Genomic DNA, 13161 nt, shown 5'->3' with positions numbered 1-13161 from the left:
AAGAATAGAAAAGCAGTTGCTTGCTCTTTATAATTAGAATACGACTTCTTTGTTTCTTTGTTTTCGTACTCCAAAAGCGCTTCTTTACATTATAGAATTATGTAAAGCTGTAGAAAATGTTTTGCACGATTTTTGACTTGCTGTAATCGGTTCGATAAATATTCCCGTCTCGAGTCTGTGGCTAAAAGTTGGCTCTAATAATTTGTTGTTTGCCCTATTTATTTGCACACTCGTTGCGTATACGCTTCCCCATACATATCGATGCCGTTAGCACAGTGCCCAAATTCCTTTTATGTAATAGAACTTCCTCGTGCTATTGTATCTGGATGTACCCCCGTCAATTTGTGTTATTTGTTTCTTCATTGTGTTTTGAGTTTTATGAAGTGGCTTGCGAAGTCAAAAGCGGACGCTTCGATGTTAACCTAATTGTCGCGAACATGTCTTCGTTCCTGGGCCATACGCAAAAATATGAACCTAGATTTCAGAATAGCTAGAGCTTCTGTCGCGAACACCAAAATGACCCCAAAATCAATACCCCCCAAGGAAGGACAATTAAATAGTGTATGATACGAACACTGTAATGGTATTTATTTCAATTTATTTGAACTAATCTTGAAAATCTATTTAGACTTTTTCGGTCACTATCTGGAAGCGTCTAAAACGATGATCGAGCCTTTCTTTAGTGGGCTTGCCCGGCGAAAATACTCGGTTTTTTTTATTTTATCGAAAATGCATCTTTTTAAGTGATGCTAGCGCGCATTGTAGGAACTGCTTCGTAGAAGTGGCTTACGTAGTAGAGACTATTCTACGGATAATTGGCCCCTTGGCGGAAGCATTGGGTATGAGAGCCCTCAGCCGTTGCCAAGGCTACTAATGACTGTAGCCGATTTTAGATATTTAACTGTTTTCTTAAATATTCCTATTGGAAAAAATATACATTGGATATCGCTATGTGCAAGAAAAAAGGGCGAATAATAAACAATTACGGTTGCAAAAGACGCAAGCTGCAATTTAAAAGAAATCCAAGTTTATCTGCCTAAGAAAATAGCTTACAATTAAAAAAATATCGATTTCAACCGTGGACTCACCTGTACGTTATTGGGAATTTATTTTTTCGATGAACGCCTTCTGTCTCTAAAGTTTTTTTAAAATTTACCTTTTAAACGTAAAATCAAACACTTGTTCCCACTAGAAGTGAGTGAGAGAGAGAGCGAGCGAGAGGGAGGGAGAGCGAGGGGGATGAGCCTTGCTGAACTTATCTGAAGTTTTTCCAGCAGATCTATGAAGCGGCGTGGCAACAATGGCTATCTTAACTATTTTCCAACGCTGAAATTTGAATAAGCGATGATGGCGTGTAGACGAACGCTTTGAAAATAACAAAAACATTTTAGAAGGATCTAATCAAATTTGCATAGATTAGACGTTTCACTCATATGCTCGTTCATGTGTGACAGAAATAAGTAAAAAATTCATGAAGAACTTTAAAAACAAGACTCTATTAGGCAATGATAGTTATTATGGGAGAGTTACCTACAACATCCGAACTTGATTCTCTAGTAGAGTAGTTGCGGATTGTACTTTTTACCAAAATCAATTAGAGAAACTTAAAGCGTTTAGTACATGTTGAATTACACGCCCTATTGTAATCTATTGTAATCCATAACTTGGATGTTGCAGCTCAATTACTAAGCTATGAGGAAATTCAGATGGTTCTCTCTAGTAGGGATTATAAGACGTCAACATCGTCAACTTTACATGACATGTACGGAGAATGGCGATAAAAAGCTGAACCGACCGCAAACGAAATTATCGTTTATACTGATTTGGTAGAATCAACGAGGGCGATAATGGGAAGATATAGGTAAGCTCATATGTGATGTCGCAAGGTCAACGATGAAAGGACATTCTAATTAGCAATAGTAGGCTACGGTCAGACGCGTGGCCAAGCTCGACTTGAAAAAAGAGCATGTTGTCGTTTAAACGCAACAATACCCCTCTGTATGGATAGCCTCAGGATAAGTTTCTGCTTCGTTTAATGTCGAATCGGTCCTACAGATCTACAAGTGAGTGCTTCCTCGAATGTAGCAGCTAGAATAAAAGTTTCTCTTATCGTATGAACGTATCGAAGTTTAAGTTCGCCGGGAAAGCTGCATGAGTACTTGTCAGTTAAGAAAGCCAGCGATCGTCGACAAATCAGTTCAAGCGTATTGCATGCAACTTACTTGTTGCTTCCCTGTATGTTTTCCCGTTGTGTTATTTGTCTGTAAGAAATCGTCTGTATAATAGAGTCTGTACACATGGTATAGTATACAGTAGTTCTTTTTTTTTCTTTGTTCTCGTTCTGCCCTCTGTTAAGCGTTTGCATAGTCCTGAAGGGCTCAAATGACATTGTAGCGCCATTATCTGTTGCAAAGCTTTTCATGCCGCTGGTTAGCTACTTGTCTATGTAGATTTATTTGGGCAGTATTACGGACGTCGCGAGGCGAACGCCTTCGACCTTGTTGCCAGACAGCCTCAAAGTTAGCTGTTTTTCTTTGCCACTGCTATTGTGTTAATGTCCCAGCAATGCAATTAGCAGTATATAGTGCGGTAGCGATTTGAAGTACTGCAATATAAGCTACAGGATGGAGTTAATTTCGGTACCAAATCTAATAATAATTGTGGGGCCTATTTTCTTCGCTATTTTGTGTCTCTTGCCATACCCACGTAACCGATGTAGTGCAGCTCCAGCATCAATTATCAAACATAAATTTATTCAAGACAAAATCAGTTCATTCAGATTCACTAGAACTTCCGATATGAAGTAATTTCAGCGCCAGTGAATCTGCGTCCTCCAATCAAATACACGTAAAATTGGCAATCCAGTGCCGGATTTCGAGTTGAAACTTCAGCTGGTTTATTAGATAGGAGGCCTGCCCGTCGAAGGTCTCACACTATTTATCATCGAGATGAGTTTACCATTCTGGGTCGCTATCATATTGTGTTGCCGTTTCCTGTCGGTCCTCGTAGTACGCCCAGGATATCTATAGAATAAGTCGTCCCGTTTCCCCAAACAACAATCCATCTAATGAGCCATCAAGCGAAAATACTCGTAGAGGTCGAAAATACAAGAAAGCTAATCTCGAAGAGTCGATGACCTAACTCTGTACTAGTTCTCAACTTCTAAGCAAAGAAAAATCGGCTACGGTTTCCAACGCAGCTCTTTTGAACGGACAGTCGATCAAAGCACTGTTGAATTACTATTACTTCTGCCTAGTATACATGATGAGCAATCTCCCACTGAGTTATTGTATGTGGCACAGATGTTCCTTCTGATATCTAACATTGATTAGGATAAGTATTACACGCAACTTTTACGCCAAACGGTCGCTTACGCAGTTAAGGAAAACCCGTACCCAGCTGTAGTGAAAAAATGCGCATTTATTTATTAACCAGGTAGAAGAAGAGCTATGGCCGTTAGACGGTACTTCCGCACACGAGGTGCATCTTCGAACGTTTTGAAAAGCTAAACGGCTAAACCGCCCGAATCTTCTGCGCATAGTTTATACACAGAATTGATCTAGACGTGTGCTATAGATAACGAATCGCGTCTCGACTAAGCGATTACGCAGATGCTATGATATGCGCGAGTAATTTTGCCATAGAGAGAGCTTGAGAAAACAGTGATTGTGGCCAAGTGTAGCTTTTTCTGATCGTAATGGCTGCAGACTTCGGCCTCTATTACGATACAGTTATTTCGATTGTACGTGCCCACAGACTACGTAATAGTAGGAATTACCCAATAACTTTTAATTAACGATAGCCGTCGCGCAGTGGGACGTTCCACTAAATGAAATCTAAAGAGCTACCTAACAACACCGTATCTTATCGACACCACGATTCGTTAGTGACTGCAGTAGCTTAGCTGTACAGCCGTAACGTACGACTAAATATTTCTCTTGAGAATACGATCGTATTTGTTAGTTTGAACGCTGTTGGACAGAAATCGTACTGGATTACATGAAAAAAACAGATACGTATTGCGTTCTGTGTTACCCACACGACTGTTGAGCACGACGCTTACTAGGAAGTGCTCGTCTGTGACCAATGTGGGCAACAAAATGGTGCCTGCCCGAAAAACCCTAAAAAATTACAAAATACTACCTAGTTTATAACAAGCTAGGTCAGATGTGGACTATGTTAGGACTCGAATTAGACTAGTAACGGTATAGAGCGGAAAAGATCTCGTACGTGCACTAAATAGTACATGTTTGCTACTTGAACTAAGTGTTACACACATTGTTAATATGTACTAGTATTTTAGCAGTTTAGTGTAAAATAAAAAGCAATAGTGCCAATATCTATACGTGACGAAGTTGGGAATAGCTACGATTAGAATCCCGATTTGATGATAGGATTTGACTTGGTCCGTTCGAACGGTAGCAGTTGTTAATGCAACAACGCCGTCTTTTTGCTGTTTTCTCATATTAGGCCTAAACGACAGTATCAAAAAGTTTAGAAATCTACGTCGGAGATTGGAGCGCACGGATCAGCTCTTTTCAAAAGTGTCTTCAAGTATGCGCGGAAAAGTGGTGTGCAGAATTAGACTTCCCGAAGATCGTAAATAGGAGCACGAAGCTTGCGGTTGAGCTTCCATAACAGCAGGCGCCATACGTCTGAAGCGGGCTTTGCCGACAAAAACCACGGCGGCACCCAATTCTGAAGGATGAAGCGGTTCCAAGCATTTAAATGACAGAATGGCCAGCATAACACGCTGTGAGCGCGAAGTCGTCTTTTTCGCTCTAGTGGTATAAGTAAGTTGTGAATTTTTTTTTTGTTGATTTGATTTATTAAAAACAATACAATAACTTGAAAATTTGCGTCTATTCACTTCACAAACGTATTGAGATTCTCTCGTTTGCACGTTAAGGACCTTCTGCATTTTGGATTTCTTTTTCACTGTGGTGTCGTGGTCCCATAGTCGGCGGTCATCCCCATCAAAAAGACTAAATAGGTTGTCAACTACGAACCGTTGCACAGATTGGAAACACGTAACAGTTGGCTCCTGAGGTTTGATTTCGTCACCTAACGTTACTATAAAATGATTCAATGTCTCTAAACGAAGAAGACTTCGCGCTGGCTTTATATGCAATCTGTCCTGACGAAGAACCGATCGAGGAATTGTTAGATCGCCACGTCGACGTGGGCAGACTGCGCCGGAGCTTCCTGATTAAGTTGGTGTCATTGTAGGCGGCAGAAGAAGCGAAATGAGGATCAACGTGAGGTGCGCCATCAAGATACACACACAATGTACAGCCTATGGACTAAATGATCATTATTACTATTGATTCATTTGTAATGAACCAATAACAGCTACGGCTTCATCCACTTCAAAAACTGTCTTTACTGGGTATAGTTCTGTCATTATGCCTGCCTTTTGAAGTAATTTTGTCGCCACAAGGCGGCTTGTTGTGGAGCTTTTTCTTTATAGGTGCAAGCTGCCAGGACATAAAGGCTCTTGCATCTGACAGTTAAGCCCTTAATAAGGACATCGAACCCGGTTGCATGCGCCCCTAAGCAGTAACGTCAATTTTGCTAATTTTGAGGATGCTTTTTAATGAGTATCAGTCGTAAGACATTCTAAATTTTGCACCGATCAGTAGCTGATTGAGATCTTCTTGCCAATATCTGCATGTTTACAATGGTAAGAAAAATACGGCCTCGACGTTTTCAAAAGCTAAGTTTCACACATTAAGTAAAGCAGCAGTAGTATTATTATTACTTCAGTCATTTTCCTAGTAGAGAACCATTTTTGGTCAGGATAATTATTATGGGCGTATTAGGCTTCCGATTGAATGTTTGCTAGTATAACGGAATAGTAGCTTAGGGCCATATGGGATAATTAATCCGATCTAGACAATGAAGCGAGCGTAATCGTCTGCAGCAAAAATAACTACAATTGCTTTCTAATGGATTGATTGATCCATCTTGTGGGCGGTAATGACAATAGAAATTAGATTATCCTCGAACTATCCATAGCTAACAACTAGCCACGTAATGATGTTAAACTCCGTAATCTTATGACGCTGTCGTAACTGTGTAGAACAACGGCCTAAACATGAGCGTTCGTTGAGTTGCTGGCATTATTTAGAAACAATCGATGTCGTTTGGGGGGCTGATCGTATTTGTCTATTGGCCGATAAATCATCCATTGCACGATTCATTCACGGAGGTAGGTCTATAGTAGCGTTCATTGGTTACACGATTGGTGAAACCACCATGGTGAACATCGAAGGGGACTAGAAAGAGCAGATCACTTTTTCGAAAGATTCAAGACGAACTTGTGGATTTATAGGCGCAATATTATTGAATATTCGTTGGGATTTTTAGGATGCTTGCTGGTACAGTCCATATATTCACATTGGATTTATGTTCTTAACGAAAAAAGAAAAGGCGCTCATGTCGCATTTGAATTAATCCAAGCGGCTCTATAAATGGAGTTGAATGTGATCTCCCAAACGGTAAGCCGCTGAAGCAGCGAGATCTCTAAAAAAATAACCGCTCTGGATTTGATATGACCGTCTGGTAAGCATCCAAAGTAAGATCATTCATGTTATTCTTAAGCCACCACTGTATATACAATACATGGTTATTATAGCTCAAGAACTGATTTACTATACTCAAAGCAATTTAAAAAACTGTCGGGTTCCAACATAGAAATTATGCCACGCATAGTTATAACCTTAACATCGCGATTCTTGGACCAAGGGGCTAAAAGCAATATAGCTTCACACTAGTGCGGAACGAAGCAACCGTAGCAAGGACTAGTTTTGATGCACATGGTGCCGCCTTCACGATGGGGCTGCGTATCCAGTCGCTGTTCTTAAGCGTATAATGCCACATAATTGATGCTACTGAATTGAAAAGAGCATTAAATGGGAATGCTCAGAAAAGAAGATATTCTGTTAAGCGCGCATATCGTAAGTTTCATTAGTGAATATTTTAAGGACAATCTGAACTTGGCCTCTAAAAATTGAAAGCCGGTGACGAACGCGACACCTTTAAGTACAAAAGTATATCAGATTGTCGAAATCCAATACACCAACGCATCGTGTGTACCAATTATGCTAAACGTAAATATTACTTCGTTAGGATCGTTCACGTTTAATTGAATCCTAGCAATCAACATCATTGTATGTTTATAGTATGTCTTATACGAAGTTTTTGTTAAATACCTAAAAAACGGCTTGGTAAAAAAATACTCCAGCTGGTCGAGGAAAGCGCATTGGTCTTTCTGCAAATAGTAAACCACTTTTTTTACAAGTTACGGCTGCCCGTTAGTAGTAAGATTCTAGGGATTTGTTTCACAGAATTTCACGGTAGGTAGAACAAGTACCGCTTTCATTGTATCGGAAAAATCTAGTGAATACATATGTCGTTTAGGATGCTTTTCATATTACGCCTAAATTTCTGCAGATTCATGAACCTGTGCCTCGTGACTAGGCTTCCAATAACTTTTACAAGTTTTCTCATTGGTTCTAGGCAAGTTAATGAAATCAGCCGTGTCTCCATACAAATGTTCTCGTCGCTCATCATTGTTAGATTAAAACATTGGAACGCCGAGAAAAACTACTATGAAACCTTTGGAGCCAATAACAGAACGATTCGTTTTGAAATAAAATCAGTGGTGATGTCTAAAGTAGGCGAAATTAACGTAAGCGATCTAACGTCAGTGACCTAACTTTACATACGATATGAAGTCTGCGTAAGCTATGAAAATATTCCTTATCTGCCTCAGGGTTTCGAAAGTGGCACTCGTTATCTCGGCCAACAACAATAGTCTACCTAAATATTCTGCTTCGACTTAAATCTATAACCATTAGAGCCGTAAGCTGCGAGCGCGATGTTTACATTTTTAAGGAGTAGCTTGCCCTTGACCTTCTTTTTGCAAAGATAGTCTATCAGAAGCTTCCAACTAACCCTTTGGAGAGCCAGCTTAGGCCATTGCGTTTCAGAATCATCCGCTTGCGTTTACGGTAGCATGAGATCATACCCGGAAGGCACTTGCTCGTAGAGCCAAATGTATACTGCTTCAAGCTCGGAATTAGTAAACGAAAGATTTTGCCAGCTTTGTTTGATCATTAGCTATAAACATACCGAAAACATTGCCTACGCCCTTACCGAAAGTTCAGAAGCGTCATACTAATGTTTTTCGTTCACGTCTACTAATATCCAATACCCAACAAACGTTCTCGAAAATTCGGCAACGACTGCATCAACAAGATGCGTAAGCGTCGGAAGGTAGATAGGCCCGCACGTGATCTTGCTGTGTCGTCCTGCATCTATTTTATCTGGTTCTGTCAACTTAAGAAATATTAACTCATACATTCCTTATGGCTACAATTATCCTGGACTATTTCGTTTCTCAGAACATATTCCCTTTGAAATTACTTTGAAGAAACGACGGAAGTTACACATTTTATGTAGGAAATTTATGTAGGAATTTTTTTTAGAATGCCTCTTATATATGAGACAATACAAATACTATTGTATTGTTATTTAGTAAAAATTCCGATATTTCTCAGCGTCTATTAAATGTTCATACGACGACTTCGTCAGGGTTCTGCATAGTTCATCAAAGCCTTGTGCGCTTCTATGCTTGAAAGCCGTGAAATATACTGACAGTTATTCTCTGAATATTCTTATTGGGCGCTAGCTTAAATTTTGCCGCTCTTGCGGGTCTTGCCTGTCGTTCCAAATTTTTACGTTTGAAACTGGAGGATAGAAGACTTTAACATCAGTATTACTCACTCTAGACTGTAGTTCACGCTTCCTAAAATGTCGTACGGTTTAGCATTACGTTGTATTCGCAGATGAGGCTTTGCCCGAATTTGACCTAACTAATTTAAGGCAACGTTGTAGGCCTTTAGGATATTAGTGAAGGATATAAGCTCTCCAACTTATGGTTAAAAAAAATTGGCATCCGCTCAAAGTTTCTCGACGAACAAGGTTTTCACATAAATGTCTGTTCTTTAATAAGCTGATATCTTTGCGCTGCTGTTACACCAGCTACAAGCCCATTGAGCAAAAATTCTGCCTTTAATGGCTCCAAATAGTATAAAGCAATTTTTTTTTCTCTCGTTTTGCATGAGCTGGTCCTCTATCTGTGCGAAGCAAATGGTAAAGTTTGGCGCGAGGTGTCTTCGTTACGATGCTTTTTATTCTTTGAGACTTCGTGGGTCTCTTTCCTGCGAGCCGTCCGTGTCGTCTCGTTTCATTGTGTACCACCTTCGACATGAGCAGAGCCGCAAGGTTGTCACGATCAGTGTTACCAAACTTTATTATATTAATAATTTTTAAGCTAGACCATAATTCGACTTGTATCATTCAATAATCAGCTCAGTCTTATACGGCTAAATCTTGTTGTCTGGAAATTAAACGTAAGTTTCGGTTGATACGTAGTCTGATACTGGAGTTCAAATAAAATTGTATGTAACTGTTTGATTACGATGCGTTTGTTTGATGCGTTATGATCGGGATTTAGACGGATCCAGCTTCCCAGTGGCGCTTCATGTACAACGGTTTAACTTCCAAAGGTATATGGCCGCTTTTCTGAATAGTTAAGATATCGCGGATTCATGAAAAACGTCGCGTGATTAGCAGGAAACAACTGCTGTGTTTACGTAATTCACGCCTTGTCATTTCATCTCACGATGCCCTGCTTCAGTCGGTGGGTCAGTACCAAGACATACTCGTAGTGCTGTCAAAACATATTTACAGATGTTGCTCCTGCCTCATGCAGCCGCTGTTGAAGTAGTCGAGATAGCCTTTACGGATTTGCGCGAAAAATGTACCTTCGTGCTAAGCAGTGGGGGCGATTGCTACACATATTTGTTGCGAACAAGAACAAATACTCATAATCAATGTTTGGGCTCCTGCCACTATGTATATGTGATGCAATTCCAGCATGAATTAGTGGGGCAACAAATATCGAGCTGATTGGGTGGCTGTATTGGCAGAGATTTGCCACACGCACATGTACGCAAAAATACATCACGCGAATCTAGACCTCAACACCTCTTACGAGTAAATGGACATCGTGAATGGAGCGAATAGTGACCGTACCTTCTAAGCGATTCCGTTGGCTCCCCAGGTTCCATACCGGGCCGTAGCTGTAGTGGTCCACACGAAAACGATAAAATACAACTTTTTGCGTTTTCCACCTTGGTTCTTATCCTACTCTCTTACATGTGGCATTTTCCGATGCTGATTAGTAAAAGAAAAAATAGAAACTTCATTAGCATCAAGGCGAGCTCAGTCAGCCAACTGCCGAAAGCCTTCGGCAGCAAAGCCGGGCAGCCCCCGTGTTAGCAGTGGTGAAAGGAAAAGGACCATAATGTAATTGCATGAAATCTTTTTTACAACCTCATTCTCTTCTCGTTTGCCTTTTTTCTGTCTCGTTCTATCTTTTATTCCTAGCTATTTCACCCTTACTTATTTCTTGTCTAGTTGCCCATCTGGCTGCGCAACGATGATGGGAAACGAATAGTGAACCGGAGAATACAGCCGGGCCTTACTCGTATGTTCTACTCTGTTAGATTCCATCAGAAACTGTAACAAATGCAGATAGAAAGAAAAAAGCAAGGTGGTACACAGGAAATCACAGGATGGAAGAAATTAAACGTGGTGGGAGAAGTCGCAGAGCAAACGGCGCTGGCAACAAGACTCCTGTACAGCAGTAAGAAAGACTAGTAGCTCACAAGCCAGCCACCGAACCTGCCGGCGATCGACGTCAGTTAGTGACGTAAGCCGTTTTGCGTTGCGTGGGAAGAAGATATACTCGACCGAGCCGATCAAGCTAATGCTGTTTAAGTCGCATTGTGCGCCCTACCCGGCTCGTAGCGTGACCCAGCGCTATGGTTGTACAGCAGCATGGCATGTTGTCATTACAGCGATATTTCTGGCCTGCTTGTGTATTGGGCTACGCATAGTAATTCTCCCAAGGAAGGAAGAGAAGGGGCAAAGAAAATCGCTGTGGAGCCACTACCGACAAGGTACGCGCAGGGCCAGTGGCAGTCCAAGCATTAAACGATTGTTCCCAGTGACAGCTGGGCAAGAGTGCAAGGAACAAGGTCTTAGTGGCACAAAACGAGTCTCTCTTTCTCAGGAGAGAAATATATGGAAAGAGCTAGAGTACAATGAAAATGGGGCGATGTAGGACGAATACACGAAGAATGTAAAAGAAAAACGGGGACAGATCGAATGCTCGTTTCCTATCGGTGGCACTACCATTAGTGCAACTGTTACTTCTACTACTACGGCCGGAGTTGCTGCTAAGGGCTGTAGCACGCTCTACCTACCCGTTATTTTGGGACAACTCCGCTATTTTCTGTTCTTCCTTTTTGGTTCGGCATTCTTGCCTCACACTTCGGAGTTCTTGAACCTTTGTGAACAATAGGCGAAGGGAATGGCTCCAAGGTACGTATAGCCGATTCGCTCGTAGGTAGATTTCGTTCGATTTCCCAAGGCCAGTTAGATCATTTGGTTTCGTGAAGAATATAAAGACGGAGAACAAAACCACGAAATTTTCTCAAATTTGCCTTCCGCTGCATTCATGCATTGTAGAAATGCGGGTGAGATTTCGGATCTATGTCCTCTAGATATAGTGGAATAAACAGGCATAAGGGAGCACGGTGTTCATGTAGGTTCCGATCTGCGTAATATACGGGCAGCATCTTGTATATGAACCCCAGATAGCGCGGCTCCAGTCTATGTATTCGCTTTGGATGCGGTCGTTTGTAAATAGGGAAATACGTCGTTGGTTTCGTCGGCTCTTTCTGCCAGTAAGGAGAGTGACTTGAACGCTGGTATTGCATGAGGGTGGGTTAACTTGTAAGAAAAACAACAAAGAAAAGCGAAAAAAAAATCCAAAACCCAAAATAGAAGAAATCCTATTGCCTCAATGATTGTACAGATTCTCTGTATCAAATGCGTACATTACCAGGCTTATCAAACGTAAGCTAGCTTGAAAGTGGATTCACTGGCTTTATGTCGAGTTTTGTTATATCCGTACAAAGTTCCAGTAACTTTTCGTATCGTAGAATTATCAACTTTCGCAGAAAGCGTCTCATTTAATTCAAGCCTAATACCCGCAAAAAATAACACATATATAATAAGCACATCTGCATATTTTTTTAGGTTCACAACACTAATATTATCACTACATTAAGTTTGTGACCTTTTCTAGCAATAATATTTATTATTTTTTGCCACAGCCATAAATTACTAGTTTTTTTATGGTTTTCCTCTGTAAACCATGCGAACGTATCTCATATGTTTTACTACAGTTTTAAAGCGCATAAATCGGAATACACGCGCGAACTTGTTCATGCGAAAATAGCTTCGTGATTTTAGGACAATTTATATTTTAGCTTATCAAGCAAACGGTGACACAGTATAATGTCGTGTGTGGTCAAAATGTCTATGCTAATCTCTTACTAACTATTCAACTGATTCTAATCAACATTAAGTATAGCTTACCAGAGAACGCAGGTTACTTAAAAAATAATTAATAGTTATACGAGAATACGATGTAGTTTTTTGCGCAGCTTGTTAGCCTTGTGGTATAGTACTTACTTAATGATGAAAGCTACACGTTTCGTCATATTGAAGAGTGTTGTTTTCTAAGTGGCGTTTCAGTGGGCGCACACAAACAGCGACGGAACTCCTATTACGTAGTAGTCCTTAGCCGATGTTTCCTTTGAATTATTCTCCTTTGTTTGGATGTTCCCCGAGGTTTTTACCAAGGAAATTTTTCCAACCATGTGCGAATTAGCCAGCGTATAATGAGAGGTAATGGATCTTCATGCATTTTCCCTCCCAACAAAATTGCGTCCAATTAAGCGCTCAATGAGTAAGTCGGTTCATCTTACTTACGCCTTCGAAAAGTCCTGCTCACGTACGCAACTGCATATAGCCGTCGATGCTTCTGATGAAAAACAGCAAATTTTTAAGTTACGAATTGTACATATATATACACTGGTTTCGTTGAACAATGTGGCATTAGCTCAACGACAAGAACGCGCATTTTAGATTTTATTGTTATTTGGTTTATGGCGCTGCAAAGTAAGACAAATGGCTGAATACAGGCGAGACTTCACGCAGGGTTTCATTAACGATAAT

At 40.6% G+C, this 13161-nt stretch overlaps 2 long non-coding RNA genes across 11 annotated transcripts in view; both read left to right on the top strand.

The window, feature by feature from the left end:
* LOC111270022 (uncharacterized) overlaps positions 1-5376 on the top strand; it is a 136448-nt gene extending 131072 nt beyond the window's left edge. For 7 of the 9 annotated variants that reach the window (XR_002686078.2, XR_002686077.2, XR_002686076.2 and 4 more), the window contains 2 exons: positions 4471-4793; positions 4961-5376. This is a non-coding gene — a long non-coding RNA (uncharacterized LOC111270022). Of the gene's footprint in view, positions 1-3433; positions 3743-3767; positions 4227-4470; positions 4794-4960 lie in introns of those variants that run through there. The other 2 variants (XR_015314790.1, XR_015314793.1) reach the window with 2 other exon arrangements.
* Positions 5377-11163: 5787 nt separating this feature from the next.
* The window catches only part of LOC111270027 (uncharacterized), a 44338-nt gene continuing 42340 nt past the window's right edge, over positions 11164-13161 (top strand). The window contains exon 1 of one of the 2 annotated variants that reach the window (XR_002686087.2): positions 11164-11457. This is a non-coding gene — a long non-coding RNA (uncharacterized LOC111270027). The remainder of the gene's footprint in view (positions 11458-13161) is intronic. The other variant, XR_002686086.2, reaches the window with a different exon arrangement.

Source organism: Varroa jacobsoni, unplaced genomic scaffold (assembly GCF_002532875.2).
Source record: "Varroa jacobsoni isolate VJ856 unplaced genomic scaffold, vjacob_1.0 scaffold_1430, whole genome shotgun sequence".
NCBI lineage: Eukaryota > Metazoa > Arthropoda > Arachnida > Mesostigmata > Varroidae > Varroa > Varroa jacobsoni.
This window is presented reverse-complemented; position numbering and strand designations above follow the sequence as displayed.